Source organism: Acomys minous, assembly GCF_964271855.1.
Source record: "Acomys minous genome assembly, chromosome: 17".
Lineage (NCBI taxonomy): Eukaryota > Metazoa > Chordata > Mammalia > Rodentia > Muridae > Acomys > Acomys minous.
The window spans coordinates 33,020,755-33,046,386 of NC_140500.1; the positions used below are offsets into that span (position 1 = coordinate 33,020,755).

A 25,632-nucleotide genomic window follows, 5' to 3' on the forward strand; every position below is an offset into this window, starting at 1 on the left:
ATGCCTAAAATCCACGGAATGGAGGATACCAGCCAAGTAAACAGCCACTTGCTGAATGAGGAGTGGTCCCTGAGTGGCACATTTGCAGCCGAGGACCATCGCCACTTTCTCCTCCCATTCCATCACCGTGTTGCTTGATGTTGTTCATCATGTTTCCTGCCTGTCAAGTCTCTCCAGTGCAGGTATATTTCATTTGTTGCCACTGACTTTTTAAGGGGCCTCCTTAGGTGCCAGTAAATTCTGGAAGACTTCAGTGAGGACATACAGAGCTTTCCAACCAAAACAGAGTTTTAAAAAGAAACACATTCATAATGTCGGAATAAGGAAAGCAGAGTCAGAACTCGCACAGCCAATGCTGGACCCAACTGAGGTGTCTGATAAAATAATTAGTTCCGGGGTGCTGGTGATGTTATAGTCTGGAGCAAGACCCAACTAGACTAAAGGCTTCTGTTGAGTGCACCAGAAACTAGGGGAAGCAAATAATATTTTGTTAGGATATCTGGCTCCTCTATGGCCTATGGTCATGACCTTAAACTTGACACAGTCGTTGAGGCTGAAGAGGGGAGGTGTTGGCAGTTCCAGGCAGCAAAAAGCTGAGGCCTTAGGTCTTGTGTTTTCTGAATAACTTAAGAAGTTCAGCTTGTGAAGCACCCATCTGTGAGAGTGACAGATACCATCTCAGTGCTACTTCCTGCCTGTCTTTTGTAGTTGCCCTTGATGGTTCACACCAACAAACATGGGCCTGTAGGGCAGAGGGCACAGGCTAGAAGTCGCAGAAAACAATTCATTTTGTGGTGGGAACGTGGAGTGTGATTATATTCTCATGGCTGGTGAGGCGTCTTCTTAGATTCTCTGTGTGGGTGACATGAGCCACATGGGATATCTGTAGAAGGCATGGAATGCCTGGGCAGTGCTAGAATGGCATCCAGCTTAACTCAGCGCTCACGAGTTGAGTACCTACTATGTGCGAGGCAAAGTGCAAGTCAGGAGAATGTGGAGAGACAGCTTGTAATCAGTCCCCCGAGGAACGTAACCATGATGCTACAGACATGTCTATCACTAATGTAATGTCCTACCATGTAGTAGGTGCTGAGGCTAAAAAACACTTTAACTCATTTAGTTCTCAGAGAACTACTAGCAGCTGATGTTATTATTATGGCCATTTTTCACATGAAGACATAAGCCCTGAAACGCTAAAGAGTCTCCTAAGTACCCATGTTAGCAAGTGTTGGAGCAAAGGTTGACTGTCTCTGGGGTGTCTGTTCTATCATCTACTCTGATAGAAGAGCTAGGATGCCAGGTAAGCTATACAAAGGAGGCCACAGTGGCCTTGGAGAAGGAATGTGACTTACCGGGTAGTCCAGACATGTGATGGTGGCATGCATGTCTGCCTTTGATTGAGGAATGGCCTGTGCAAGGGTTTAGAGTCCCACTAAAGTGTCTGTTGGAGGGGGATGGAGAGATAGATCAGGGGTTAAGAGAACTCTCTGCTCTTCAGGAGAACCCCAGTTTCATCCCCAGCATGAGTTCCACGTGGTTCACAGCTGCCTCTAACTCTAGATCTAGTGACTTCACACATGTTACATGCATAGATACATGTAAATAAAAAATAAAAATAGGTTTTTCTTAGAAAAGAGTCTTGTGTAGCTCAAACATCTGTGAGAAGAGAACAGAGATGATTGATTTACATTTACGACAAATATTTGAGGGCTAATAGCTGTTAGAGACTATCCCTTGGTGACCATCGATTGCTGGCCATCTATTGGTAGCTAGGATTAGACCAGGACCCTGCCTTTATGGAGTTGCATTGGAAGCAGGCCATGCACATGTCATTAAGCAAGTATCAAATGGCAGTCTGATGAGAAATCAAAATGATAAATGTTCCTTATAGTCTGGCATTTGGACACTTGGTTCCTGGCTGCAGCTGCTTGGGGAGGAGGGTTAGGAGTGTGGCCTTGCCAGAGGAAGTTCGTCACAGGCTTTCAGAGCTCAAAGACTATTCCCAGTTTTCTTCTTCTTCTTCTTCTTCTTCTTCTTCTTCTTCTTCTTCTTCTTCTTCTTCTTCTTCTTCTTCTTCTTCTTCTTCTTCTTCTTCTTTTTCTTCCTGTGTGTGTGATCAAAGATGTGAGCTCTCAGCTGCTGTTCCAGATCGTGCCTTCTAGCCCTCTGACACCATACACCTTTCTCCTTTTTGTTTCTTTGGTTATGGTGCTTTATCACAGTGATAGAAAAGTAACTAACAGAAGGCCTTGTGAAGTCAGTGGTTGGCCTGACCTCTCTGACAAAGAAACATTCAAGTGGGACCTGAAGATGGAGACTGAGAAAGTGGTGCAAGATGCAGGTGTGTTGAACATCAAGGGCAAAGGCCTTTGAGGCTGAGTGGGGCCAGAGGTTAAGCCTCAATCAATGTTCATGGCATGCGTTTCTATGTTCATCATGTGGTCACTGCAGAGGGTGTGACGTGTTATGTGTCCTGTAGACTCATGCAGGAGAGACCTCACGTTTGCACCTCCTGTGGGTTCTTTCTTCCACAGAACCACTCAGGCACTGAACCCCGTTCCTTTCCGAGATCTCAGTCATCTTGGCATTCTTGATTATGTCTGTCATTGTTGCAATCTGCCTGCTGCATTCATTCTGCTGTGGCCCCATCCCAACCTTCCCTATCTGGACTTGTGTCCGTCTAAGCAAAGAATGCAATTTCATGCTGCTTTTTTTTTTCTTTCACTGGGGCAGTGGAAAGTAAAACTTCATTAACAGTCTCCCTAGGTTGGGGGAAGTTTTCTCCACTGAGATCATCTCAGGACTGTCAGCTCTCATTAACAAAACATGATGTCTTTTTGCATCCACCCGCCCTGCTCCCGGTCTCCCATTCTTGGAATGAATTCTTGTTTAGCACAGAGAGAAGACAATGGAATTGCATAGACTTCTCAGTTGACTTCTACCTGCCAAAGAAAAATCACCAGGAATCAAGAGAAAGTGACAGAGCCAAGCCACAGCTCACCTCCAGCCTTTCCATGTAATTGGTCTTGTCACAGGATCCCCTCCGCCTTGTCTCTCATTAACCTGATTCTTCTCTTTTCTGTCATTGGAGGTCATATGAGGCAGACCTGATGAACGTGACCTATTCTTGACCAATGCTACCTTACTAGTCTTAGCCTGTTTTGGAAGGAAGGGCAGGTAATCTGTGTGAAGCTATAGAGCCTGGTCTTATGCTAGGAGATGGAAGAAGAACCCCCCCTTTTTTGTTGAGGTTGGTGGGCTATGAAGGATGTAGGCCTGTAGTTGTTGGGGCACTGTCTTCTTTAAGTAGAATCAAGAGATGAATTGGGACATCGCTGAGAGTTTGTTTTCTTTCAGTACTGTTTTAGAGATCTTAACAGTGGGGATGCCAAACATGCACTGTGGGGGTGATTCAATCTTTGTGTGAATGTCATAGAGTGTGCCTATAAAAATTAAGTCGGCAATGGTGTCACTAGATGATGTCAACTTACGAACCCACTCTTGCAGTTGCATAGTTGCATGTATTGTTTGTTGTTGAACAAACTGTCCCCTCAGGAAAACTTGAAGCCAGACAAGCATGGGTTTCTCTGTGATATGAGCCATTAAATATAACTTATTCTTTTCTGAAGCCACTTTGAGTGCTAGTTTTCTGTTTCTTGCAGCTTACACCTGCCCTTGCTGCTGTCTTCCTCTGACTCACATTTTTCCACAATGACATGCCACCACTAGACACAACTTCATGGTTTATTACTGTCCTGTCCTCAACTATTATATCTTCTATTTTATTTCAATTAAAAAATTTCTTTCCAAATTTGTCCAGTTTCTTGACTTCCTAAACTTACAGAATCACTAAAAGCCAATGCTCCATGAGACTCAAAATGAAGGAAAATTTTCTTGGCTCCTTCATTACCCTACAATAATGGGACTTCTGGTTGTTATCGTTGTCATTGTGTTTCCCACAATCTAATTTCCTTCTCCCAAATGTCTCATCATTAACCAATTTCACTCATTCCAACAATGATTAATCCAACTTACTATAAAGCAGAGGGCGTGACATGTTATGTGTCCTGTAAACTTATTTATCTAGCCCCCTAAAGGGTGAACATGACCTTTAATACTGATTTATCTTATTATCTTCCTTGCATCAACAAACTCTCTAGGTCTTCTACCTCATGCCTTCATCCCTATCACCCAACTTTCCGTAACCTATCTTTAATAAATGTTAAAACTATACGTTTATCAAAGTATGCTTTTAAAATAAAATTCTCTATGCTTCATTGGTAATTGATCCCCATGCTTACTTTATATGGTTGTGTATATAGGGTTGTGTAAAAATTTCTCAGGTGAGGAGCTGGAGAGATGGCTTAGCAGTTAAGATTGCCTGTTGCAACTCTGGTGCCCCATATTTGACCACGTCCCCTGGATGGGGAGACCTGGTGGCACTCAGAGGAAGGATAGCAGGCTACCAAAAAGAGACTTGATACCCTATGAGCATATACAGGGGGAGGAGGTCCCCCTCAGTCACAGACATAGGGGAGGGGAGTAGGGGGAAAGCGAGAGGGAGGGAGGAATGGGAAGATACAAGGGATGGGCTAACAATTGAGATATAATATGAATAAATTAATAAAATATATTTAAAAAAAGATTGCCTATTGCAAAAAAGAGGACAAGGTTTCAGTTCCTAACACCCACATAGTAGTCTAACATTGCCTGTAACTCCAGTTCCTGGGGATCCAATGCCCACTTCTGGCTTCCTCGGGTTCCTGCATGCATGTGGTTCTCTTAGTTAGTGACTTCCTGCGACTTCCAGTCAGTCTGGGAATCCTGGTCTGAGTGCACACAGAGCTATGTTTAAGAGTCCTTTACATTTACTCACTTGGTGACAGAGTTAATGACAAGATACCTGGGGGCCAAACTGTGTCTGGAGAATAGAAGTGCATGTGGTTGTCAGTTCTGGAGGCTGGAAGGTCCAAAGGAATAGAGCCAGCATTCTCTTAACATCTGGGGAGGGTCTTCCTGCTTTAACGTCTTAACAGCAGTGGCTTCTTGTGGTGACAGAGAACAAGAAGGCCACAGAGTGCTTGCTTTTATAACACAACTATACTGTCAAGAACTCATTCACCCTTGCATTTATGAATGGATAAATCCATTCATAAGGGCAGAGTGCTCTGTGACCTACTTACCACCAGAAAATATGGTTAATGGATGACTTGGGTCATAAGGTCAGTGCAAGATTTCAATGCAAGGTGCACATGGAATGCTTTGCACAGCACACTCCCCATTATGTTCGAACCATCTATTCTGAGCTTTCACATATCAGTATGAGAATCTGAAAGGTCTTTAGGACCAGCAGGACAGAGAGAAACTACTTTAAGGGTTATGGAGGGCTGACGTTTGATGCCTTCATCACAGAGAGAGAAGGAACTCTGGGCTTCCACCTACTGTTTCCAATAATCATGTGGGTATTTTTCCATAAATAGTTTTATAAAGAAAGCAAAATGTAGGAATGTTTGAGTCCTACCCAAGAATGTATGCTATGTTCTTTAAAAAGGAAATGTCAACAGAGAGTTGGGTGACAACCAGTCTCACGCCGACCTTTCCAATAAAGCAGGGCCCTTCCGTGGAAACTATTTATAAAGGCTCTTATCTGAGGGAAGTTAATTCTAGGCTTTCTTCTAATTCAGAGGACAGCAGGGTCAACTCATTAGATGCAGCAAGCCTTTTGGAATGAGCATCTCAAATGCTCATGACCGTTGCCATGGAAGCACTGTATCGCCAGCTATAGTGAGACAGCTGGTAGTATGAGGTACCATGGTTCACATTCTATTACCTCTTGGCACAGGGTCATATTTCTGAGTTCAGACCTCAGTTTGCTTATCTGTAGAGTGGGCATAATGATTCTTGTTTCCCTAACCAGGCTGATGTGAAGACTAAGTCTACAAGACACACTGGGTGCAGTGACTGGCTCATGGAAGGTTGGGATCTTTTCATCTTCCTTCTCTCCTTCCTTCTCCTCTCCTTCCACTTCCTCCTTCTTCCTCCCTGATTTCTCCTCCTCCTTTCTAAGTGACCCTCATGGATTCTGTGACTATTTTGATCATCGTCTCTAATCTTGCTCCTGCTCTTTAAGTCTGTATTATGACTTTACCGTCTCTGGCACTGTGCTTCTGGCATTGCCTGTCTTCACGCTGTTCATCGGCTCGTTCCATAAATGAGAAAAGGGACCTGCCTAATGATGATGTCATCATGGTGGAAACACCTGTAAGAAGGAGGGGTTACATGGGAAATCTGGAAGTCAGAGCAAGGGGTGGTAGGGAGAGCCTTGTCCATCTCTGAAATGCTTCTTGAGATAATTGACCCTAGTGTCCTCTCAGTGAACACCTGCCAGTGATCTAAGAACCTCTTACTAGGCCCCCATTTTTAAGCACACTACCTCTAGGACCAAACTCTCCATGCATAAACCCTGAGTGACAAACTCAAGCCATATACAAACCATGGCAGAGATGGTGAGTACTTATGGAGCCTGCTGGGTTTTGAGCCCATCCAGACATGGTGACCTTTGTGACCTTGGGAAGGAGACTACTCTCCGTTAGATAAAATGATCAAATAGACCGTGTAAGCATCCAATGCCTGGCTGTTTGAAAGTGCAAAGTCAGGAGGGTCTCTTTCTGCATCCTGGAGAAGGTGTTGGGGTACAGTGCTTAGAGTGTCTCCCCCTGCTTCCAAAGAGTGTGAAGCAGGGTTGGAACCTCCTTCAGATCCCCCCTCCACCTTTCTTTCTGTAAAGCCAGACCAGAGCAGCACAAAGATTTCTGTGCATGGTGGAATCAGTGATCTCTGAGTTCTTGGCCTGGTCCTTTTACCCACTCCATAACTATGGGTACACTGAGCAAGAACACCCAACAGTGGCTTTGCAGAGCTCTAGGGGGTGCCCTATCCAAGCATCACATAAAAGAAGAAACGGAAGCCTGGAGAGATAACCACTTCAGACTAGTGGGGTAGTGATGGTGTGAATGGATGGATAAGAAGGAATATAGACTCTGGAGGCAGGCACCCTGAGGCATGTTGCTCAAGGTGTCGGTGCCTGTTTCTTTACCTGTATTTATGGCCCCTGCAACACTGAGTACTGTAGTACTTCAATGATCTAATGCGTGAGGCCCATTCTGCCACATCACACATGTGGGAAGTATACTCTAATTGCCAGCAATTAGTATTACTGTTAAGTGGCATAATTTTGTAATCAAATCCTCACAACATCTTTTTGTTTTGCCTACCCACCTTTGCCAAACCCCCCAGAGCACCGGGCTGTCCTAATGTGGGTTTTTAAGAAGCAGATCCTTAGATGTGCAGCTTTGCTTTGTTCCTTTGTTAGGCATCAACTCCACTTACAGAGTAGGGAGGAATATAGGCTGAGGGGTTTTGCATGGTTCATTCCAGTGGGAGGGTAAGAAATAGTGTGTGTGTGTGTGTGTGTGTGTGTGTGTGTGTGTGTGTGTGTGGTGTGTGTGTGTGTGTGGTGTGTGTGTGTGTATGTGTTGGGGGGTGGCTTGATGTCTGCAGAATGTGCACGCTGATGCAACCAAGTTTGAATCAGAAATAAGAGAATTAGTGCAACCATATGGACTATTTAAATACATGTTTTCTTATCCTGATTCTCTAAGCAAGATAGCGAAACAGTTATTTGCATAACATTCACACTGTATTAAGTAGTCTAAGCCAGCCGGAGATGATTTGAGTGTATGGGAAGACATGCAAGTTTCATGCAAATATCTCCCATTTCATACACGGCATCTAAGTATGCTGGGTTTCAGGTATTCACAAGATATCCTGGAATCTGTCTCCCTGGACCACAAAAGGACAGCTGTGCTGTACACTGTAGAAATAGTCAGGCCTTTCTTGATATAGGTTTATCTTTGAGGGACATGACCATGGCTGGGATAGCTCTGCAGGTCAAGCAGACCCCCCAAAAAACCAAGAACTGGAGGCAGAAGACTCTCTTCCCCTGATGGAGGACATGGGTTAGTGCAGACCCACTGAGACACGTGGCTATGCAGCTGTTGGGCCTGCAGACTCCACTGAAGGTGCGTCTAGGATTGTTCTTTCCACACGATAGAGCAAAGATTCCCAGATTTGGAAGGACCCATGTTTATCAACAGCGATTTGGTGGTCTGGGTGAAATGGGCAACCTTATCAAGTTACCAAGCTATGAGTAGAGCCCAGGGAGTTCTCAGTTGTCTTACATTTTAAGTAAGTTAACTGTAAATATCCCGGCTGAACAGATTGATTAGTCCATAAAGGGCTTGCCTTTCAAGCACCGAAAGGATGCTTGATGTATTTGGAAGCCAGGGGCATGTGGACCTCTGAGGTGCTTTGACCAGGCAGCTTAACTTTACTAGTGACTTCCAAGCTGGTGAGCGACTGTGTTTCAAAAGTTAAGGTTGGCTGTGAGAATGGCAGTCAATGCATATGCATATTCACGTAGGCACACATACGTACATTAAAACATTTAAATATCCACACCTAATCCATGGATTAAGGAATTTCTTAGTCTTAGAAGAATGCACCCTTAATCATCAAAATAGCCCTTGGTTTCATTACTATGCAGGATGAGAGAAGGCAGAGAAACAAGAAGTGAATATAGGTTTTTTGTTTTTGTTTTTGTTTTTGTTTTTGTTTTTTTGAGACAGGGTTTCTCTGTGTAGCCTTGGCTGTCCTGAACTCGCTTTGTAGACCAGGCTGGCCTCGAACTCACAGCAATCCGCCTGCCTCTGCCTCCCGAGTGCTGGGATTAAAGGCGTGAGCCACCACACCTGGCTGTGAAAATAGTTTTTTAAAACCTTCCCTTTCCTTCCCTTCTCACACTCAGACCAACTTTCTGAGAGGCCCCACTCTACATCTCCTTAAATGTCTTTGATTTAACTCCATGTGGAGGCTTTTGTTCACTGACCTGTGAAGATGACTTAGTCTCCTGTGCTAGCCTATGCTTCGTGCCCACATCTAAGTCCTTATCCACAGCCCAGACCCTTCTCAATTTCACTCCTGAGGCAGTCACCTTCTGAGGCTGCCCCACTGTTTTGGGGAACTCCAGTCCGGCTGACCAGGTTCCTCCTCTGCTTTCCTTCTTCTCTCTCGAGACTTGAAGCATGACTCCCGCTCTGTGTCACCTTTGTTTCTCCCTGGGTGACCTGACTGTAGCCATTTGAATGGCTGACATGGGCTGTGTGGCTTCTGTGGTGACTCTGGTGTTTGTGCTGTTGGTGATCAGAAACCATTATCCTGTTTTGAATGCTTAAAAAGCTTCTGCCATGGAACCCTGAATCTAGTTCTAGTGAGGGGTCTGTTTCTGGGTAGTAGCTGTTTGGGGCACTTGATCATGGATCCAGGAGAGAGCTGAAAATCAAGACAGGAGAGTTAAATGGTGGGTGCCTATTGTTTTTACCTGTCAGTCACCCTTTACATCTCTGTTTTTGGTAATAACTTCTTGTCTTAGGTCAAATTTCTTAAAAGTACATTCTGAGAAGGGACTTAGGTACAAATGAATTATTTAGAAAGTGTTGGGAGGGTGGGGATGTAGCTCAGTTGGGAGAGTGTTAGCTTAAGGTGCACTAAGCCCTGGGTTCAGTTCCCAACAGCACCTAAAGTAGCATGGTGCAAGATGTCCACAATTCCAGCATTTGGGAGGTAGAGGTGGGAGAATCAGAAGTTCAAGGTTATCCTCTCCTTGGATGCTTAGCCAGTTGAAGGCCAGGATGCTTTCTTAAAGTATAAAAGGAAGGAAGGGAGGAAGGGAGGGAGGGAAGGAGGAAGGAAGAGAAGAAAGGAGGCAGGAAGGAATGAAGGAAGGGAGAAAAGGAGTGACTAAGTGAGGAAGTAAGGAAGGGAGGGAGGGAGGGAGCGAGGGAGGAAGGGAGGGAGGAGTTGGTAGAAGGAGCCAGCATGTAAAAATACTGAACATAGATACCCTTTTGACCAAGTCTTAGCATCCACTGGAGGAGCTTTGGCATGCACACTCATGCCTGGATTGAGGCAAGACAAAGTGGGCTTCCTGCTTTGGCACAGACTCACTGTTGTACATTTAAACTCCTGGAAAACTTAGCTCTGTAGGCTCCCAAGTGGCTCCAGTGGTCCAGGACTATCCTCTGAAGAAAGATGTGTGTGGCAACTGGTAGAAACAGTATGATTAAAAGCAAAGCAGAGGTGGGGAAAAAGTGACTCCAGAGTCCCAGGAACTCCAGGAAGTCTGGGTAGAGGGGTTGGGGGATGTAGGGGCGTCTACTGCAAATCTTGGCTTTCCAATAAGTAGATGCCTCTTGTGTGCTCTCTCGGGGTCAGCATCAAGGCTTCAGTCTTCACTGTTGTTACTGGAGTGAGTGTGAGTCCTGTGTACTACAGGATATTTAGCAGTAGTTCTGGTGGTAGCAACCCATCAATGTCCCCCAAGTGTGATTAGCAAAAATGTCCCCAGGTAGTGTCAGATGTCCCCTGGCAGGAAAATCACCTGCACTGAAACCTCTGGCCAAGGTATCCTGCCTTCTGTGCAGAGGGTGAACTTCAGAGCCACACTGGATTGTCAAGCATTTGTGCTATAAGGAATTTTTTTGGAGTTGAGAGAGCCATGGTTTCTGATTGGCTGATGAGGCTGCATCTTGAAGACACTGGCCATGACTTTGTTTTCAAACCCTAGATGCTCTGGTCTCTCCTTCTTGAGTCCTTTTTATTTCTCCTAGTTTTCTTCTGACCCTCACATTTAGTTACCCTGTGTTCTTTAATAAATTCCTTCTCTGCTTCACTTAACCCAAATCTGTTTCTGTTGTCTCCCACAAAAGAACTTCACAGACACATGATTAATCTGCTCGGTTTTATGGCTTTGTAAGAGTCATCCAAGACCGGAAAAGCTTCCAGACACAGAATTAAGGGGGAACACCACTTCACCATGCTTGCTTTTCTTTGTATCTAAGTTTCCAGTCTTCCTACTGCCCATATTTATGTATATTCTTAAGGCAATTTTATTGTCATTCTGTGGGGGGGGGGCAGGGTTCTGAGTTAGTTAAATAAAATTCTCAGCCACCTCTTCTCTGAGTATGTGTGTGTGATGTGTGATGTGTGTGCGTGCAAGTTTGTGCGCATGAGTGCATGCATATGTGTTTGTGCATGTGTATATGCATATGCATCCACATGCCTGAGTATATAGGTCAGAGGTTAACATGGACTGTCTTGTATGATTGCTCTCTACCTCAGTTTTTGAGTCAGGGTTTCTTACAGATCCTGAAACTCATCTATGTGGCTAAACAGGCTAGCCAGCAAGCCCGAAGGTTCCATCTGTTGCTGTGGACCTGGGGTAGGATGACAAGTGCACACTAACATGCCTGGCTTTTTGTGTGAGTGCTGAGACTTGAACTCAGGCCTTCCTGCTTGGGTAGCAATCACATTACCCATCGAACCTTTCCCTAGCCCCCAGCAATCCTTTGGAGGGAAGCTCCTTGTTTAGTGACCTTCTCTGGGTATTGGTAGTGGAACCATCTATTGCCTTGGGAGTCATCATCTCATGAGGAAACACAGATCTGCATTTCTCCATGTTTTACATGTGTGTGGCTCTTCCTCTCCAAAAAAGGAATTGTTCTTATTTTTTTTTTCTGGGTCTTGGAGAGCTTCCATTCTGTTTTTCCTGGAAAGCTATCTACAACTCTGGAATTGTTCCACTCCCAGGGATGCAGAGCAAAGACCATTATTGATGTCGGTGATGTCTCTACCAGAGCGCTTGAATCCCAAAGGCTGAGTGCCCACATCCTGCCCAGCACACTCCTGATGTGCCTCCTTCTCGTAACTACGATGTGCAGCTTTCCAGCTTCTTATGGGGCTTGTTCTCCACCATAACAGAAGAAGTACCCCATCAGTTTTCAGGGAAACATCAAATCCTTATGTTGGAATTGCTCAGAAACATTTTGGTTCATTGGAAATGGTCCTTGAAAATCTTTCATTTAGAAAAAGTTCTTTCTTTAATTTTTTAAAATAAGAATGCCTATTTCTGAAACTAAGAATTTTATAGTGTGTGTATGTGTGTGTGTGTGTGTGTGTGTGTGTGTGTGTGTGTGTGTGTGTTGTGTGTGTGTTTCTACTTGGCTACTAGCAAGAGCTTAGGTAAATTTGTTGCTACTCGTAGATTCTGGGTTCTCTATTCTGCTATATTTCTTTTTCTTTTTCTTGTGTGAATTTATTAGTGCAGCATTTATTTTATTAACAACATTATGCTCTTTTAAAAATATAAGCTATTTCAGATATATTTTAGGGGAAGAATAGGCCACAGATTATATATAATATTTAGCCAATGTTGCTCCTACCAAGACAATGCTATCCCCCAGCTGTCTGAGATTCTGCTCCTCTGCTTCTACATCTCTAAGCTTAGCAATTGGACCTGTCCCAGGCGCATGGCAGACACTCACTCACCACTTGATTATGCTTGCTAAGTTTGTTCATACTTGGTCCTTTGGATTAGAAATGGTCATGAACCAAGATACTTGGTTCATTTTAGACTAAGGGAAGGAACAATCCCTCAGAAATCCTAATTTGGTAGCATGGAGAAGGGTTGTCCCAAGTCAGGGATGTCTTGTATTTCTGTTTTGTTTGGCTGACCTGGTGCTTTAAGAGGTGACATCACAGTCCAAGGGTTACACTGGGTTACAAACCCAGTAGCTTAGCTTTGTTGTTCTCTCTTTCAGGCTCAACATTTCCCCCATTTTTTTGGTTCTTTGCATTAGAAACATTTGACTGTTTGGTTATTAGCCTATTCCATCAGTAAGTAATGTATGCTTAAAAATAAAACACATTTCCCAGTGATAGGAAATGCCAAATACCTCATACATTCCCGATCTCTAAATGGAAGTACTTATTCATGTATTCTTTGCTTGCTGGGATGGGATGATTTTAATTATTTATTAATTATGTATTTAATATAAGTATTTCAATATATAGTAATAAATTATTAAATTATACAAAGTCAGACTCCAAGTTAAACACTGAGTGCCCTGAACTCTGTAGATATACAACATCTTGACTTTTGAAGAGAGTTAAATTTCTTTTAATTTTGTTTTTGTCATTGTTTTAAGTTATGTGTATGTATGTGTTTCTGGTGTGTGTGTGTGTGTGTGTGTGTGTGTGTGTGTGTGTGTGTGTACACAAGTGAAATTGCTATTAGAGTCTAGAAAAGGGCAACATCAAAATGCCTATAACTGGAGTTATAGATGATTGTGAGTTGCCATGTCGGTGCTGACCACTGGATACACACACTCACACCCATGAGTAGTTTACCTGCATGCATGTACTTGCACCGAGTGTATGCAAGTGCCCTAGAGAGGCCAGAAGAGGGCACAAGATGCCCTGGAACTAGGATTAAAGCCTGTCCTGAACTGCCTTGTGGGTGCTGGGAACTGAAACTGGGTCCTCTCAAGAGCAGCCAGCCTTCGTAAAGATAAGTAAAAACTGAACAGAAAGAGACTTACTTCCTGCTTTTTGTCAGAATGACTTGATATCTCTTTAGTCTGGTGCCCACATGGCTACATATTATAAGATCCCAAGTGCAATTCAGTCGTGCTCCATCTTAAGATGACACTCTACCTTACTGGGTGATGCCCCTGGTCACAGGGGATCAAAGCTTTGCGGTTGGTTTCCCAGTGTAACACACTCCAGCCTGGAGCCAGGCCAGTGCAGCTCCCAGATGACATATTGTTTGCTCTGTGTCTCTGGTATGCGCCTGGTGTAATATTTACCAACTGGTCGACTCTGTGGACAGAACAGGCCGTGAGACTGTCTGTGTTTGCTCCACTGTGCTTCCTGGCTGGGCCCATTTCCATGGTAACAGCCCTTCCTGTCAGCGGGCTTGAAGGAAGGCACAAAGGACCACACTGTTGGGGATTGCTGCCTGTGGGCTGATGGGCTTGGGTTCTCTTCCTGGCTCTTTAACAAGAAGAGTAAGGCCTTCTCTTAAGCATTTCCTCTTCACTTTCCTGAGTGGAAAGCGATCTTTTCGGCTTTGTATTTTTACACCCGGCAGGAAGGTTGGTGATTTACTGGTGGTGAGGAAGGTGGGGGTAGAGAAGTAGGGATGTCACCCCCCCTCCACCTCCTCACCCCCCCCCCCCCAGGGATGTAATGGGATCCTGCGGTTTGTTTTTCTTTGATTTGCTTCACAGTGCAGCAGTGCAAGTTTGACCTGCTGGGTGTTTTTCTCTCTTAAATAACTCTCTCTCCTTTGCTTCCTGTTTCTGATTTAGAAAGCTTCCCTGGCTTGGAATGCCCTTCCTCAACCCCCAGTTTGCCACATCCTAAACCCTCCAGGAATAAAATAGCCCTCTTTTGGGCAGAAATTCTGATGTCTCCCTTATCCCAAGCTAAGCCTTGGGCCCTTTATGATGTCTCTGGATGCTGCACACACACCGGCAGGCACTGAGATCAAATACCAGCCACCTATGTGGCTCTCCATCATCTGGTAGCCATTTTCACATAGTAAAAACAAACAGGTGACACTAACTTTAACCGTATAATTTATTGAGCTAAATATATCCCAAATATTATCTTCTCCACAGGCAAACAATATACAACTATTTAACTTTCACTCTTTCCACCGAGTCTCCAAAATCTGGAAGGAATTTTACCCTTGGCACACATCTTGGTCTAGACTAGCCACATCACTGAGGAGTGGCTCCTGACACTGAGCTAGTCCACCGTGCAACACCTTTCCAGCCTCCTCCTGGTGTCCCAGTTTCCCAGGGCACCAGACCCCCTGCCCCACCCACAAAAAAGTCCTATGGGATTTTCATATCTCTTATACCTGTCTGTGCTTTAGCACTCACCATTCCTGTTTTTTGGGCATTCTTTTCTCCAAACGGCCTTTAATTCATCTTTTAAATGCCGTGGCATGAATTTTCAAGTCATTCCCCAGTGGATGCTCCTCTTCATTGCCCCACTATCTTTTTTTTTTTTTTTTTTCTTTCGGACACAGCCCCAACTCTGGTTGTTGTGACTCATTTGCAAAGTCTTCTCCATTACAGGAACAGGTGTAAAAGCAAACACATGCCTCACGTTTGGCCATTTCTGGGTCTTCCTGAGAGTGTTTGCCTGTATGAGTGAGGTTACAGCTGATTTGGGTGCTGCAGTTTTCCCTTTAGGTACAGGATTCTGTTCTGTCGCCCCACGCTACAACTGTCCTCCTCCTTCTTGTACCTCAATGGCCAAATGTGGCCCTCGGTGGGCATTCTATGCCTCTTGTTTTTTTGTTTTTTTTTTTTTTTGTTTGTTTGTTTTTTGTATTCTCATTGTTGCTTACTTTATGAGACAAAATACACATACAAATTATCATGTGACTTTTCCTGGGAGAGATGTGAGCAGGCCTTTGTTTACTCTAGATAGGGCATAGATGGCTGACCAAGGCAAGAATCTCACCCAAGTCTAGTGCAGTGAAACAGTGCATTTATGGGAGCTGCTTCAGGAACGTGAGTGAGGGGTTACTTATATGAGCATGAATAATGAAGCCAGCTACATCACTGAAAGTCCACCCTGCTTGGGTAAAGACTCCAAAAGCTGCATCCCTGGAGTTCCCTAGCCGGCTTGCAGGTAGCTCCATGCAAGAGAAGAGAGTCTCTTCTGCCTCAGCAAACGTTTACAGCCTTGGAACTCTTGGGAGGTGGGGAGCAGAGTCTCGTAAATCTTAGAACTTAGCACTCAGAATCCTGGGTTTAATGAGCTGCTTCTTTTCTCCCCCCCCCCCTTTTTTTTTTATCCGAGACAGGATTACTCTCTAATAAAGCCCAGATATCCTGGAACTCACTTTGTAGATTTGCCTGTCTCTGCCTCTCAAGTGCTGGGATTAAAGGCATGTGACACCTCATCTGGCCCTTTAAAATTATTTAGTTATTTATAATGTGCATTGGTGTTTTGCCTGCATATATATCTGTGTGAGGTTGTGCGATCCCTCAGATTTGGAGTTACAAACAGTTGTGAGCTGCCATGTGGATGCTGGGAATTGAACCCAGGTCCTCTAGAAGAGCAGCCAGTGCTCTTAACCACTGAGCTATTACTCCCAACTGCTGCTTCTATTGTTGTTGTTGTTGTTGTTTCTTTTCTAAAAAATATTTCTTTATTCACTTTACATCTTGGTTGTAGCCCCGCCCCTCCTCTCCTCCCAGCTCCACCTTCTCTTCTTCTCCCATACCCTCTTCCTCTATTCCTCAGAAGAGGGAGCCCCCCTTTCCATCAATGTCTCCTCCCCTCCCCCCCCCCGGCTTATCAAGTCATATCAGGACTGAGTGCATCCTCTTCCTATGTGGCCCGGAAAGGCAGTCCTGCTAGGGGGAAGTGATTGAAAATCTGGCAAGATAGTTCATGTCAGAGACAGTCCCTGCTGTCTAGGGGACCCACATGAATCCTGAGCTGGCCCTCAGCTACATCTTTGTAGGGGGCCTAGGTCCAGTCCATGCACGTTCCTTGGTTGGTGCCTCAGTCTTGGCAGGCTCTTCTGGGCCCTGCTTAGTTGGCTCTGGTATACACTCATTTATAAGTGGATTTTAGCCAGATAGTACAGGATAAACATACTACAATGCACAGACCCAAAGAAGATAAGTAACAAGGGGGATCCAAGGGAGGATGCTTGGAAGGGGAAATAGAATAGACAGAGGTAGTGGTTGAAGAAAGGGAACAAAACAGGAGAGGAAACACAAAGAGATATGAGGGGGAGGAGCTTCTATTTTTGAAAGTATTCATTTTTCAGTGTGTCACCTGCTTGGCTTTATGTGTGCCATATGTGTGCAATGCCTATCAGTGATCAGAAAAGGGCACCACAATCTCCTGGAACTGAAGTTACAGGTAGTGTGAACAGTAGTCATTGGATGCTGGGAATTGAACCCAGGCCCTTTGCAAGAGCAGCCGTGCTCTGAATCAATGACCCATCTCTCCAGCATGTTCGCCAGCTTCGTGAGCCTTGCAAGCTTCAGTAGCTCATCAAGTATCATGAGCCTTCCATTGCCTTTTAGGAGGAGATGTTTCAATTTGAAAGGAATAACTACACAACAGAGTCATGGTATCCAGTGAGAAATGACGTTGGGAGGTGAAACACATTGATGAAATCTACACATATGGCCCCTTCAGTAGAGTGTACCCTATAAAATACAAGCCAAAGTAACTCAAGACGATCCAATATTTCCCCCATGGAATGTGTAATTAGGTTTTGAACGAGATGTCTGCGCTCCCATGTTCATCGGTGCACCATTCTCATCAAGGCAAGAAATGGAAGCAGGAGAAGTGTTTGTCAGCACACAAATGGGTAGAGCCTATGTGCCACATGCCACACGTGCATGATGGATTACTGCTTAGCCCTGAAAGGAAGGGGCTTCGGTCATTCACGATAATATTGGAGCAACTGACAGCAGCACAGCAAGTGATTCAAATCAGGCAGAGTCAAAGGGAAGGCATGTTCTCACTTCTGTCTGGAATCTGGAAGCACCTGAATACAGAAGCAGAGAGTAGAACAGAGGCTGCAGAAGCCAGGGGCTTGAGGAAGATGCCAGGGGGATGACGCTCAAAAAGTGCAACATCTTGAGGCGGAAGAGATGGTTCAGTGGTTAAGAGCACTGGCTGCTCTTGCAGAGGATCTGAGTTCAATTCCCAGCACCTACATGGCAGCTCACAACTACCTGTAATTCCAGCTCCAGGGGATTCCTGTTAACATCCTTTGCCTCTTGCAGAAGGGAAGTACTGCTCCCCTCCACTAGCTGTCGTAAAATCTATGGTTAGAATAACGGAGCTTGGGGATGAAAACAGATGCTTGTATCAGTCAGAACTGTTATGGTGATTTTCGGGCACAGTGGCCTTCAGCCATATCCCTGAGGTATATGTCATGATGTCATGAGTGATATGGGATCAATCCAAGGTCAGCCACTTCCTGCCTTCATGACCTTGAACAGAAAACAATCTTTTAGGTCTCAGTGTTCTCAGCTGTAAAGTGGGGGTAGTAACTATGCTGTCCTGGAGAGATGTTTGGACACCAGAGTTGCATTTGAACTAGAACCCACCTTAAGTGGTTATTTTTAATGTACTCTTTTAGTATTAACTATAACATACTTTTCTTTTAGTGACAGTTAAACAACTGTTTTTCTTTGGGCTAGAGTCATCTGCACATAGCTTAGCTTGAATGCTTTTCCAGGGCAAGGTTCAGTAATTCTTTAGCATCAAGGTTCCCTGCCTTTTCTGCTTGGTAGCCAGCATTATTTGTGTTTGGCGCCATCTAGTGGTTTCATGAAATTGAGGTTGATGGCGAAACCTCATTTTTGTTCTTATCTCTTTTCCTCTACTGTCCCAGGTTCCACTTTTTGAATTTGAACAGCAAACATATGAATGGGACTCATAATCTACCAAGTGCTTCTTTTTAATATCCTACTTTAGAATTAAGTACAAAAGAGCCATAAATGAGCAAAGCCATGAGCCCCCTTTTCTGATTTTCGAGATAAGTAATACTTCTAGCTATTTGGAACTGGCCTAGTACCCTTTAACTTTTACCTCAGACAAAAGCATATGTGACCAACTAACATAATGGATGTCATTATGTGGCTAGCTCAATTTTAGTTCGTGTGGCAAGATAGACAGCCATATAATTGGATCAAAAGGATGGTGGTCTGTGTGTGTGTGTGTGTGTGTGTGTGTGTGTGTGTGTGTGTGTGTGTGTATGCACGCGCATGAGTGCTCACATACCAGGTGTCAACATCAGGTATTGCCCCTCAGGATCTATCCATCTTATCTTTGTGAGATGGGGTTTCTCATTGGCCCAGAGCTCACCAAGAAAGATGGGCTGGCTCAGGTGAGGAGGTTCCTGTGTGAAACAGGCTAGTGAAATACACACGGTGAAGGGGCGCCAACAGATTGTTCATTCTTAAAGCTGATATTGATTGGAGACTTTCAACGTGCCAGGTTTCAAACATGGCTCTCTTCTGCTCAAACAAGTTCTTACCGGTTGGCCAGCCTGCAGCATTGTGCTTGACACGCTTGAAGGAGGAATGACAGCTGGATAAAATGCGAAGTCAATGGGCTTGCTTGTCATGATTGCATTGGATGGAGCCTGGGCCTTGAATCCAGGTGTGTTTTAATCTCGTTGATTTGGCACATGTCCTATAAATGTCCACAGGCCTGAGTCTCTTCCCAATGTCTACCACATAGGACTGTGGGGAAACCACAGGAAATGATCACAGGAAATAAGTGGTATAAATAACAAAAAAAGCTCTGCTTAGGATTCTCTGTGCATGATTTCAGCCTGGAAATCCTTGCGTCTGAGGAAACTAGAAAGCCTTGCATCTTGTAGCAGTGCACGGCAATCCCCATGAACACAAGTGGTAGACACTCCATAAACGCTGGTGCTGTCTCCTGTCATGCTCTCAGCTATTCTGTTTCCTTCCATCTTTGACTCTTATTTCTTCTTCCCCCTCCTCCCACTGTGTTTAAGGGGCTTGACCTTCATCCCTAGAGAAGGGGTATGCGGTTCTTCTTTTCCTAGAATCTCTACCGTTTACTAGAAGACTTTGTATTTAGATCCAAGGGGATAAATTAATAATGATAAAATTTCTGACCTAAGGGTTATGGGAAAGCTTTGCCAGCAAGGACACCATGTCCTGTGAGTGAGTGCTCCTGTTTTACAATCAACACAGACGACTGACAACTATAACGGGGTTGGCACAGTGCCAGCTGTGTGATGTAGTTATGGATGCATGGTTATTCCGGGTTCTATGTATGTCTATAAAATAGGGCCAGGATACCTAGCGAGCTTTTCTGTAAACCTGGGAGTGCAGCAGTGTGTGGTTAGCTGATGGTATCAATCACTTTTCTGTTATTGTGATAAAATACTATGGCCCAAAGGCAACTTACAATGAAAGAGTTTATTTTGGCTTATGATCCCAGAGGGGAAGTCCATGGTGTTGAGCAAGGCATATCAGGAAACACAAACACCTGGAGCAGGAAGCTGAGAGGTCACATCTTACCTGCATATAGGAAGCAGGGAGCAAACAGGAAGTGGCATGAGGCCCCTGACCCCCATAGCCTGGCTCTAATTCTGTTCTTTCTCCAGCAAGGCTGTGGCACCTCCTACTGGGTCCATAACCTCCCCCCAGATGGAGACACCGAGGTAGGGATCAAGTGGTCAAAATACCTGAACCTGTGGACAACCTTTCTCACTTAAATCACCAAACTCACTGACCCCTTCCTGCCTTTCATAGTGCCTTGCTCTGCATCTTCCCTAAGACCTTGGTGTTTGACACATCCATGCCACTGTTAAGTACAAGAACAAGGATGTAATCAAGGTGAGGTGAGTCACAACATTACAGCCAGGTATCACCCCATAGCAGGGATATGTTCTAAAAGATGCATCAACAGACTTCTTTGTCACTGAGCAGATATAGTGTGTGCTTAGGCAAATCTGGACAAAGTGGCTTAATGCATGCCTAGACTCTATGGTGGCATAGCTTACTGCCCCAGGCTACAAACCCACACAATACGTTACTGATCTGAAACAGAAGCAAATGTAGCATGCATTCTCCTTTTTACATAATATGGGACCCTAGCACATAAGATGGAGTTGCCCATATCCAAGATGAACCATCTCTCCTCAACAATGTATTTCTGGAAATACCATTATAGGCACACCAGATATGTGTCCTTGGGAATTCTAAATTGAACCAAGTTTACCATGAAGATCTATCTCCATATAAGAGGTGGAGCTAGAGGGGGTGGTAACATCATAAAGTCAGAGCCTTCAGGAAAAGTCCTCCCCAAAGAGATCTCCTGCCCTACATTTCAGTAGCTTAAGTTTGAAAGGGGCTTGTGTTTCCCTGGCAGACATTGGGCAGTGGTGGCTACACTTTAGTTAGATAGTTCTTGTGAGCAGAGGAAGCTCAGAGTCATTCAGCAGATGGTTCTTTTCTCCCCTCCCCAAGTTATGATAAAATATGATTTGTAAGCGTGTGGATACATGAAATTAGTTAGGCACCATTATATTTTAGTAAACATATAGATTAATCAAAGAGGGAGGCAAGGTTTACACAACAAGAACAGGTGTACATGCAAATGTGCTCATCTGGGCAGCAACTAGATCTTGGATGCCAGTAATAAGCATCAGAATACATAGCACCAGATCAAACCCCAATAGAAAACTCCAACCCAATGAGGTAAACTACATCCGAGAAAACACACCATATAAATAACTTCACAACAGCAAAACCAAAAGAAGACAACCACACTACCACCACCAACATCATAATAAAAGGAACTAACAACTGTTGGTCATTAATATCTCTCAACATCAATGGATTCAACTCTCTGATAAAAAGACAGTCTAAGAGAATGGGTGCTTAAACAGGACTCAACATTGTGCTGCATACAAGAAACACATCTCAGCATCAAAGATGGACATTACCTCAAAGTAAAGGGTTGTAAAGGGGTTTTCCAAGCAATGGGCCCAAGAAGCAAGCTGGACTAGCCATCCTCATATCTAATAAAATAGACTTACAGCCAAAATTAATCAAAAGAGATGGGAAAGGACACTTCATTCTCATGAAAGGAAAAATCCACTAAGAGGACATCTCAACCCTGAACATCTATACCACAAGTACAAAAGCACCCACATTTGTAAAAAAAACATTACTAAAACTTAAATCACGCATTGATCCCTATGTATTAATAGTGGGAGATTTCAACATCTCACCACTGGACAGATCATTGAGACAGAAACTAAACAGAGAGATGATGGTCATATTCTTGCTAGATTCAACTTACCAAAGTTAAATCAAGATCAAATAAACAAGTTAAATAGTCCTACAATCTCTAAGGAAATAGAAGCAGTCATTAAAATCTCCCATGCCACTCCCACCCCACCCCCCAAAAAATCCCAGGGCCAGATGGTTTCAGCTCAGAATTCTACCAGATCTTCAAAGGAGAGCTAATACCAACATTCTTCAAAACATTTCACAAAATAGAAACCAAACCATTGGTCTTCACAAATGATATGATAGTATATATATAAGTGACCTCCAAAATTCTACCAGAGAACTCCTACAGTTGATAAACACCTTCAGCAAAGTGGCTGGCTACAGAATTAATTTTTTTTAAAAAGCAGTAGCTCTGTTGTATACAAAAGACAAATGAGCTGAGAAAGAAATTATGGAAACAACACCCTTTACAATAGCTACAAATAACATAAGGTACCTTGGTGTAACTCCAACCAAGCAAGTCAAAGGCCTATATACCAAGCACCTCAAGTCTCTGAAGAAAAAAAAAATTGAACAGGATATCAAAAGATAGAAAGATGTCTCATGCTCATGGATCTGTAGGATTAACACAGTAAAAATGACCATTTTATCAAAAGCAATATATAGATTCAATGAAATCTCCATCAAAATACAAACACAATTCTTTACAGACCTTCAAAAAACAATTCTAAACTTTATATGGAAAAACAAACAAACAAACAAAAACAGAATATCTAAAACAATCCTATATGTAAAAGAACCTCTGGAGGTATCTCCATCCTTGACTTAGAGCTGTAATACAGAGCAACAATAAGAAAAACTACATGATACTGGCATAGAAATAGACTTGTTGACCTATGGTATCAAATCAAAGGCCCAAAAATAAACCCACACACCAAAGGATACTTCATTTTTGACAAAGGAGCTAACACCATACAATGGAAAAAAAAAGCATCTTCAACAAATGGTACTGGTCTAAGTGGATGTCTACATGTAGAAAAAAGCAAATAGATCGCATATTTATTACCTGTACAATATAAAGTCCAAGAGGTTCAAAGACCTCAACATAAGACAAGAAATATTAAAACTATTAGAAGAGAAAGTGGGGAAGAGTCTTGAGCTCATTGGCACAGGGGACAACTTCCTGAACAGAACACCAACAGCTTAGACTCTAAGATCAACAATTAATAGATGGGACCTCTTGAAACTGAAGAGCATCTATAAGGCAAAGGACACTGTCAACAGAACAAATTGAAAGTCTACAGATTGGGAAAAGATCTTCACCAATCCTATATCTATCAAAGGGCTAATGCCCCAAATATATAAAGAACTCAAGAAATTAAACACTAACAAACAATTAAAAATGGGATGCAGAGCTAAACAGAGAATTCTCCACAGAGGAATCTCGAATGGCTGAGAAACACATAAAGAAATGCTCAACATATTTAGTCATCAGGAAAATGCAAATCAAAACCACTCTGAGATTCCATTTTACACCTGTCAGAATGGCTAAGATTAAAAAACTCAAGTGACAGCACATGCTGGTGAGGATGTGGAGAAAGTGAAACATTGCTCCATTGCTGGTGGGAGTGTAAACTTGTCCAACCACTTTGGAAATCAATCTAGCACTTTCTCAGAAAATTGAGAATGGTTCTACCTCAAGACCCAGCTATATCATTTCTGGGAATATACCCAAATGATGGTCCACCAACTAACAAGGACACTTGCTCAACTATATTCATAGCAGCTTTATTCATAATAGCCAGAATCTGGAAACAACCTAGCTGTCCTTCAACTGAAGAATAGATAAAGAAACTGTGGTACATTTATTTACACAGTGTAATAATACCCAGCTAGTAAAAACAAGTATATCATGAAATTTTCAGGCACATGGATAAAACTAGAAAAGGTTATCCTGAGTGACATAACACAGCCCCAGAAAGAGACATGGTATGTTTTCACTTATAAGCAGATTTTAGTCATATAGTACAGGGTAGCCATACTACAATTCACATTTTCTTTAATGTGCTCCTAAGACACCAGGAGCTCCTATATTTGAGGCCTTAGAGTCAGGACTTGGTGTTACTGACCGTGATGTGTATTGCTGGTGGGTACAGTAATCTCTTCCTGCCCCATGTGCGCCCTCTCTCTCTCTCTGTCCCTCTCGTGTGTGTGTGTGTGTGTGTGTGTGTGTGTGTGTGTGTGTGTGTGTGTGTGCGTGCGCAGGTAAACGTGTCTTCTTGTATGTTGTTCAGATTATAATCTCAGCTGTCAACCTTCAGACACTGTCCATCTTCTTTTGGAAATGGTCTTTCACTGGTCTGGAACTTTCCAAGTAGGCAAGGCTTGCTGGCCAGTGAGCCTTAGGGACCTGCCCATCTCTACTACTTTTGACTTAAAAAAAAAAAGCATGGCTTCTAGGTTGTGAACTCAGGTCTTCCTATGTGGGACCTTAATGGCCCAGGATTAATGGAGGAGGAAGTGTCAAGGCAGCTTCAATCCCAGAAGCCTCAGCAGGAGTTGATTCCCTTCCTGATCCCAACCTGGTACCATAAAGTTGGCTGCCCTACCATCAACTCTAGTAAGAATTTATTACCTTGACAATGAATGATCAGACTTCATTCTTTGCTTGACCGTATAAGGTTTGTCCCCACCCCAACCTGAATCTCTAGCCCCCGAGTACACAGATGAAGTATCTTCCAACACCCTGTCCTGGCTAATTATACAGGGCCACACAAACCTTGCCCCAGAGACCCTGACCACCTCCCCAGGGGCATAAAAACTTTTCCCCCAATAAACAAATCGTTGCTCTGAAGCTGTTCTCGGGCTTTTGTTCTTTGCCCGCACAGTCACTGTGCTGGCCAGGATCCTGTCTGTACCCACCTGCTCCCTGTGCCAACCAAGTTTCACTCCCTCCAGTCCAGCATGATATGCAATGGTCCTGGCTATCCTGAGGGGTAGAGGTGGAGAGCAAGTGGCATTTCACATTTACAGAGCTAGCACATTTCCAGCTGAGATGTCTCCCCAGGCCTGCCCTCCTGTTCTTAGTGACTGTTCTTAGCATCGTATCTATTTAGTTCCAGGTCCTAATTTTTCCTGCTATAGCCGATACTGCATGGAAAACAGTGACCCACATGGGCTGCCTAGATGCTCAGCAAACACGGTATTTATTCACTGGCTGGCCAGAAATGCAGGTCACCCTGTAGCCACACAGACCTTTGGACTCATACAGCTTTGGCTATCTGCATCTGCAGCTGCCTTCCTTCACCTGTCTCCTTCCTTAGCCCTTCCCATCCAATCCCAGGTTCGCATCTGTTTCACTTTCCATCCTCTTCCTCTGTGGGTATGAGCATGTGTGGGCAGTTGCATCTGTATGGTCATGTATACGGAGGTCTTCTGTTCTTTCTCTCTTTCTCTTTCTTTTCCATCTCTGTCCTTACACCATTCCTATGCTCGATGAGGCTGCCCCAATGACAGCTCTTAGGCACACTGTCATTGCCTCTTCTGATGGCCAATGCACCATAGGATTTTTCTGTGTTATTTTGCTGCTAATGGGACTATGTTGACATTTCTTAAGTGTCAATTGGTCTTTGGAGAATCTGTCGTAAGACTTACACCCTTCTGCCCTTTTCACCTCTTCTATATTTCCCCGCCTTAAGCCTGGGGGCGTGTGTGTGTGAAAGCTTCCAAGATGCCTGGAAAAGGTGCTCCATTCTCTCACACACCTCTGCCTCCTATAGAGTTAAGCCACATTGCTGGAGGGATTGTTTTGTTGGGTGCTGAGGAATTGTGAACAGTCCAAGCCCTCGCTGGCAGCCTGAGCCCAGGGTACCACTTCTCCCTGGAGCCTCTTTGAAAT

General features: G+C 43.9%; 1 protein-coding gene across 1 annotated transcript in view; it reads left to right on the top strand.

The window, feature by feature from the left end:
• Positions 1-19,082, top strand: part of SSUH2 (ssu-2 homolog) — a 257,314-nt gene extending 238,232 nt beyond the window's left edge. The window contains exon 13 of the mRNA XM_084766759.1: positions 18,952-19,082. The gene's annotated coding sequence lies outside the window, so the exon portion shown is untranslated. The remainder of the gene's footprint in view (positions 1-18,951) is intronic.
• Positions 19,083-25,632: the final 6,550 nt, after the last annotated feature.